Source organism: Manis javanica, chromosome 14 (genome assembly GCF_040802235.1).
Source record: "Manis javanica isolate MJ-LG chromosome 14, MJ_LKY, whole genome shotgun sequence".
NCBI classification, from domain to species: Eukaryota; Metazoa; Chordata; class Mammalia; order Pholidota; family Manidae; genus Manis; species Manis javanica.
In genome coordinates this window covers 64,730,894-64,738,899 of record NC_133169.1, presented here as the reverse complement: position 1 = coordinate 64,738,899, position 8,006 = coordinate 64,730,894, and the positions used below count along the sequence as shown (strand labels likewise).

The following is an 8,006-nucleotide window of genomic DNA, read 5'->3' as shown; positions in this document are numbered from 1 at the left end:
TAGCCTCGAGTATTTTCTATGGAAACTGGTTGGCTCTCACTCAAGGGTGTTTCCTGCATTCCTTTACAATTGGACCTGTTTATAATTGCAGGTTTTTATTTTTGTGTGAATATATATACATTTAAATAATTTTTTTGTACAAATATGGAAAAATAAGCAATAAGATTATATTACATATTGGAAAAGGGAAGAGTTAGGGTGTATTTCAGAGTTAAAGAGGACTGTTTTAATCCTACTTCTGTTACTGAAATCAACATGTACATGGGGAAATTAATCATCTTTCTGTAGGATCTGAAGAATCAAAAGTTAGCATAAGTACAGCCATCTTAAGGCCTAAATACCACCCCCTAACCCAAAAGAAGGAAAATCATTAGAATCTTGAAAAACAAGTTAGTTAGCCTGTGTCAATTGTAGTGACCTTTAGTTAGCTAACCGTAAATCAGTTAATCATACACGCCTAGCTTATCTTACTAGAACCACCCTAGACATTCCGTAGGTGATCTCATCTAACCAGACCCCAGGATGTGGCGCCAGCAAAAGATTTATGAGCCTATAGAAAAAACCCTGTATTGTGATTATGGAAAATTCTACCCCTTTTGAAAATGCTATAAAACCTTCTGCCTTAGTGTGCTCGGGGTCCTCGTTGAGACCTGCTGCGACAGGCTGACTTGGACCCCAACTAGTTGGCTTCCGAATAAATTCCTCTTGCTTGTTGCATCAAGAAACGTCTTTGGTGAGTGATTTGGGGCGGCGCCTTCCTCAGGGGAATCCAACATTTGGGGGCTCGTCCGGGATCATGCGCTCACCCCGCTTCACTCCCAAAGTCGCTCTTGGAGGAAGAGGTAAGATTAGTGGCGCCTTGGTTTGTCTGTGTTCTGTTTTCTGTTTTTCAGTGAGACCGGTCAGAATTCTGAAAGGGGGTACCCACTGTCTGGCAGCTGTCCCGATCCCGTAAAGGGGTCGAGACTGCGGTCGGTAGACGTACTAGGAGCACCGCAGGCTGCAACCCTGGGGGACGCCTCGGGGAGGTTGGGAGGCCAGGGACGCCTGGTAGCCTCCCGTCTGTTTTTCCAGCAAGGTGAATCTGATGAGATAGGGTTGATTTTCAGGTGCCAGGAATATCAACCCTCTGATTCCTTTCGGTTTCTGTTTGAAAATCTGAGAAAAAACAAAAAGCGGCCGCTGTGTGTCTAATCTGTGTGTGTCTCTGTTTTTTGTGTCTTTCATGTGCCTAATAATTGTTATACTGACAAGGGGACAGACTCAGACAACCCCCTAAGTGTGTAAATGAATATATCTTTCTACCTCCGGATGGTATTAATGAAATTGATTTAAAGACAAGCGCTTGTGAAAATTGAGTGTTCTAAAACTTCCAGAAAACCTGGTAAAAAAGTGTTAAGCATTAATGCTAATTTGAGTTTGCCTGAGGCGGGCATGTCCTGGTAGTTGTCCGCTGCCTGAGTTTACCTAGAGTCATTTGAGTCATGTTATCTGCTAAATCTTTTAAGAATAGAATGCTTAGAAGCTTGGCTTTGTCTAGTGTTCAGTGGGGGTCTTGTGACTAGGCTAGCATAGTTGTTGCAGGTAGGTGAACTGGATAAGTGTGGCAAGTGAACACCTTTTAAATTGTGTGTTGCAGTGTGTATGCCTACCTGCAGCCTGAGAATCTTTGTAGTAACTTAAAGCCTTAGAGTTTTGTTAAGTTGAGAAGATGTGCTCTGTGTTTGCTGGGAGATTGTGCTGTGAAGCTCATGGTTGCAGAAATTGTAGAATGTGTTCGTGAGTTTGTTGGTCTAGAAAATGTTAGTTTGACAGTTTGCAGTGTCCTGCTTCTCAGTGTTCACTAGAAGTTAAAGTTTCTAATGGTTTTAAGTTCTAATTAAAACCACTTAAAGTAATAAAGAAAACATTTCTCTATGCTAAAAGATGTATGTTTTAATAAGAAAAAGTATAAAAAATGAAAACTCTTCTGCATGCTAAAGAATGTGTTTTGTGATAAAAGAAAGTAACTTTGTTCTAAAGTACAGCTATTTATTTAAAGAGAGACAAAGAGAGAAAACAGCGTGGTGCCTTTTGTTGTAGAAGATCCGCTCAGCCTGTTGCTTTGGGGGGAGGGTTAGGATGTTTAGAAATAAAGTGAGATAAACCCAGTCAAGCCGCAGGCAAGCCCAGGCATAATTCTCACCGGCTTATGTGCTTGGGACCATGGGGCAAATGAAGAATAAATTACTATATTCTTACAGATATAGTCATGCCTAGTGAAATTAAAGCAAGTGAGTCTTGATATCAAGTGCACAGCAAAATTAAAATCTCGTTTCCAGTTAAACAGTTTTCTTTAACTGTTAGTCTGCTCTTAATGTTGAAAGATCACAGCAGTTTCTCATGCTTAAAGTCTCAGTGAGTTGCCATGAAATCGTAATGTTAAAAGGACTAAAAGCTAAAGTTTGTTAGTTAACAACTGCATAACCTTTATTTGCCTTTGAAATATTTTGTTATTAAAAATGATTGCATGGCCTGAAAAATTGAATTCCTAAGCAGAATAGTAACAAAGCTTTTTTCAGCTGATTAACTGCACTTAGTTAACAAACCAAAATTTATTAAACTGTAGAATCTGGACAAGATTATGTTTCTCCCAGAAAAACAGGTTTCACTGTGAAGGTTTAGATAGACGAACGTGTGACCACTTTTGAAAAAAGTTGTAATAGATTTTTTGAGAACCACCAGGTCTTCTTGTTTAATTTATATGCTGTATGTTAAAAAAAAAAAAAAAACATGGGGGAATCTACTATTAAAGAGTAAAACATTCTTGAAGCTTTCAGGGAAGACCTGTAAACTTAAGCACTTTCTCTGTTTTTTGTATCTGGTCTTAGACACTTATGCTGAGTTATGTTCTTATTATTTTCACTGTTTGTAAGCTATTGATTGTAAGCCAAAGGTCATCATTTCTCAGTCCCTAAATGAAAAAGTAAAATGCCTGATCTCTTTCATCTCAAAGCATATTTCTGGTCATATCTGAATATCTGTGTGAAAGAAAGAGACATTTAAATTTGAGATTCTGCTTAAACTTTTAAGTTGAATTTGACTATAGCCATATTCATTCTTTGTATGTATCTCTAACAGGTCTTTTGTATGCCTGGTAATATTATACTCTGCCTTGAGTTTAGACAGTTCTTTCAGCTAAATATGAATTCTTATTGTAGCTTTTTTCCCCTCCTGAAGATGAAAGCAGAAGAATCTACCATCTGCTACCATTCTCTCAAGAATGCTTAGTAACCTAGAATTAGTTTGACTTTCTGTATGTTGTCTTTAAAAATTGACAGCAGCAGTCTCCCCTGCTGCCCCACTTTTTAAGATATCTCGTTTACTGTGCTGAGTATATAGACAATAAATGTGTAATGATAGTTCTAAAAAAATTAAATGCAAAAAGGTGCTTTTACCTCTAGTTAACTCTGATATTTTCCAGAGGGCCCCTGGAACATGTCAGAAGAATTTTTTCTCACTAGACAAAGTATTTGACTAATTTGGCTTATTTATCTGATATATATATATTTATTTACCAAGAAAGCACTGTCAAAGAGAATGATGCTAAACTTTGTTACTGAATGTTTTGTATTACAGAAATATCAGAATTTCCTTATGTCAACTGTTTTACAGTAAGCTCTCATCATATCTTTAACCATTGTCATTTGTAAGTCTTTTGTCATTTATAGTATTATCCCTAAACTGGTAAAGAACTAGATTTCAGCAGAACAGGTATTAGTTACATAAGATTACATAAACTAAAGAAAATGATTTTGTGTCTTTTTGTTTCAAATGTTGCTGGTAAAGTGTTTTAACCTTGTTCTCTTAAACTGACAACAGTTTAGTAAATGACTATCTTTATGAGCAGAATTGAAACATCCTTCTCTCTACTTGATCCCTCCAGAGTTTAAAAACTTTCAGTGACTGTTTTTGTATTCCATGGCAGTATGTTTATTTGCACGAGTTCAATAAGAATCTGCTTTCCTTGTGAGAAGACTACTTAAGAACACTGGTTATACTACCAGGGCTTTGACTGGAATGTCGTACCTGAGAGACATGTGTATAAACTCAGATGTGAACAACTTTAAAGAACTAAGATTGACTTTATAAAGCCAACAAAACCCCTTGGAAGAACTGGCCTGGTACCTTGCTTACAGAGTTCCCAGCAGCCTTACCAGGTGAGTAAAGAAGGTCACTTCCTGGCAGGTGCAGAGACCTCGAGAAGAGAAGAATTCATCCAAATCTACAGGTACTGCAGGCAAAGCCTGATGGCAAGTCTGGCTTGGCTGTCTGGCCTCAAGAGGCCTTTAAAAGTTCAATCTGAAATTCCTTACAAAAAGTTCCAGCAAAGCATATTTAAAAGAGCCTGTGTAATCAATTGCTCTTCTTGCTGCACCTGTGCAAATAATCAAGCCAGCTGTTAATTATTTTCTTAACCTAGTTACTTCTGGTAAAAATGAGAGTGATTTTAGAGAGAAGTATCGTTTCAATAATGTAGCCTCCTTCCAGAATAAAAAATCCAACTCCAGATGTTGCTACATAACCTAATAACACAATTTGTTTTATCTTGCCTAGAAGCCACAAAACTGCAAATAGTAATAAAAATGAAACCTAGAATAGAAGCGCCAGCCTTCTGAAGCCCTCTCAACTGACCAGTGATGGAGACCTAGCTGCACCCTTTACTGCGCCCCCTTCTCAGCATGAAGCAGCCAGAGCGGTCATCACCCCTCTTCCCTAGCAGCAGCTAGAGTCTCTATCTGTAGAAGAAAGAATGAGACCATACCCATAGCCTTCCCTGGTAAAAACAGGTATTTAATCCCTCCTCCCGAGGGATAGTGGGCTTGTAACACTGGAGTGACCCTATGTGTCTCTACTTCTGCCTTCAACTCCTCCCATGATTTCTGTATCATGGTCCAGCTGGTGCCCAGGTTGATGTATCATGATGATCTCTCATTCGTAGCTGAATTTGAACCTAAGCATAGATATAAGAGAGAGCCGGTCTCGCTGACCTTAGCCGTGTTGTTAGAGATAAGAGTCGCAGCTGGAGTGGGAACGGGAGCAGCCGCCATTGTTCAAGGGAACCAGCATTATGAAGGACTAAGGACTGCTATTGATGAAGACCTAAAAACCATAGAGCAATCCATTACAAAACTTGAAGAATCTCTAACTTCCCTCTCTGAGGTAGTCTTACAGAATAGACGAGGGCTGGATCTACTGTTCCTAAAAGAAGGAGGACTGTGTGCAGCTTTAAGAGAAGAATGCTGCTTTTATGCAGATCACTCCGGGATAGTAAGAGATTCAATGTCAAAACTTAGAGAGAGGCTAGATCAGAGGAAGAGGGAGCGAGAAGCAGGCCAAGGACTGTTTGAATCTTAGTTCACCAGGTCCCCGTGGTTTACAACCCTGATATCCACTCTGGCTGGGCCCCTACTCATCCTTGTGTTGCTTCTAACTTTGGGACCCTGCATGTTAAACCGGTTAATAACTTTTGTTAGAGAAAGAGTGAGTGCCGTTCATGTACTAATGTTGAAGCAACAATACCACTCACTCAACTCACAAGAAGATACAAACATTCCATGATTGGAATGCCCCAAAAAGAGAAGTGGGGAAATGTAGGATCTGAAGAATCAAAAGTTAGCATAAGTACAGCCATCTTAAGGCCTAAATACCACCCCCTAACCCAAAAGAAGGAAAATCATTAGAATCTTGAAAAACAAGTTAGTTAGCCTGTGTCAATTGTAGTGACCTTTAGTTAGCTAACCGTAAATCAGTTAATCATACACGCCTAGCTTATCTTACTAGAACCACCCTAGACATTCCGTAGGTGATCTCATCTAACCAGACCCCAGGATGTGGCGCCAGCAAAAGATTTATGAGCCTATAGAAAAAACCCTGTATTGTGATTATGGAAAATTCTACCCCTTTTGAAAATGCTATAAAACCTTCTGCCTTAGTGTGCTCGGGGTCCTCGTTGAGACCTGCTGCGACAGGCTGACTTGGACCCCAACTAGTTGGCTTCCGAATAAATTCCTCTTGCTTGTTGCATCAAGAAACGTCTTTGGTGAGTGATTTGGGGCGGCGCCTTCCTCAGGGGAATCCAACATTTCCAGGCCTTAGTGTATTTATAACAAAATGAGTACGGTGAGACAGAAGAAAAATTCACCCTTTACTACTAATGTTAGCATTCAAAAAGAGCACAGTGCATACAATAAATAGTTCAATTTGCTCAAAGAAATATTCTCTTCATTTGATTAACTATAGCCTATTTATGTATACCTTACTGTACCAAATAATAATATAACTAAAATTATAAACTTACCTTAATTTGGGGATAATTTTTTATGGGCACTCTTTTTATCCACTTTGATTTCTGAAATAATTCCCCAAGTCAAACAAAAATACCTCTTTAATTGCAATTTAAAGTGCTTTTGAACATACTGCCTAGAGCATTCTTTATCTCCCTGTTCCTCAGGCCAAAAATAAAGGGATTTATCAAGGGTGGGATCATGGAATAGAACATGGCCATGAGCAGAGTTTGAATGGTTGATTCATTTGAGACAGTGATGCCGGGGTTCCTGTTCACAAAGCCGAAGATTGAGCTTCACAAACACTCAAGGTAGGAGAGCAAGGTAGAGGCTTTTATTTAGAAATAAAGTGAGAGAGTAGAGCTCCTAGCTCACGACCAGAAGGGGTCAAGAGAGCCCGTGGTGGTGCGTTGTCTAAGGGTTTTATAGGCAGTTGAGGATTTTTTGAGAACATGGAAAAAACTTTGGGGTGTGGACATGTTAAGTGGTCCCTTAATATTAAAGATTAACTTAGCGTAATGAATTTCCTGCCTTGATTTCTGTCTAGGACACTGGTGCCTTGGTCTGGGAGCACATCAAAAGGCTGCCCACCCAGATCCCAAGGTGGGCTGAGGTATTGTCTATTTGTTAAAGAATTCTGCCTCTTGAACATTCTGGGTATTAAAATGCAATCTTATCTTTAAGATGAAATTCTTCCTGCCTTTTACCACGTTGCCTACAGCTGGGTCTGCGGCTAAGTTAGTTGCTCAGTTTGCAAAATCACTTCCTCAGATCTGATGGAGGAAAGACAGCACATAGGCCTGGGCCTTTTAGTATGTTAAAGTGAATATTACACGTGGCTACAAAAGATTAGCATAACTGAACATGTGCCACTCTTCCCCATCTGGGGAATATTAACTGACCTCAGTAAAGAATGGTTCCAGAACTTAATGTTTAACATAGTTTCAATAGGGACTTCTTTGCCCATTGTCACATTGTTCTGACTGTAAATATTCCATCCTGCTTTTCCTGGAGGCTCTCACCCTACTCTGACTACACCCATGGTCCCTGTCTCAACAGGACCCAATACAATTGGGTCAGCAAACAATCCAGAAATTACAAACAGAATGAAAGTAGCGATCTGGGGGATACAGGTTGCCAAGGCTTTGTTCCAGGCTTCCACAGAACGCATGTGGAGCACAGTTGAAAAGATGTGAACATATGAGGTGAATAAGATGACAAAGCAGAATAAGATAATGCAGGCACTCAGAGCCAGGGCCACCAACTCAGAAAACTGCACATCATGAGATGAGATGCTGAGGACCTGAGGGACGTCACAGAAAAATTGGTGAATCACACTGGACTTTATGAAGGGTAGCCTTAACATGGTCCCTGTGTGGAGAGCAGAATAGGCCAGTCCACCTGTCCATGAGACACCTGCTACCTATATGCACCGATGTGGGGTCATGATGAGTCCATAGTGCAGAGGGAGGAAAATGGCAACATAGCGGTCATAGGACACGACCACAAGGAAGAAGAAATCTGTGGAACCAAATAAGAAAGTCTGAGCAGCACATTCTGTGAGAGAAATCAGTTTACTACCAATGAGGGAATTTATGATGGATTTGGAAAGAGTAACTGAGACGTAACCAAAGTCTAACAGAGATAAATTTCCTATGAAGAAGTACATAGGGAAATGAA

The 8,006-nt window shown here is 39.9% G+C and overlaps 1 long non-coding RNA gene across 1 annotated transcript; it reads left to right on the top strand.

The window, feature by feature from the left end:
* The first annotated feature begins 289 nt into the window (after nt 1-289).
* On the top strand, nt 290-6,074 carry LOC140845958 (uncharacterized). Its single transcript, XR_012124875.1, has 2 exons — nt 290-842; nt 4,597-6,074. It is a non-coding gene; the product is annotated as an uncharacterized lncRNA (long non-coding RNA).
* The last annotated feature ends 1,932 nt before the right edge of the window (nt 6,075-8,006 follow it).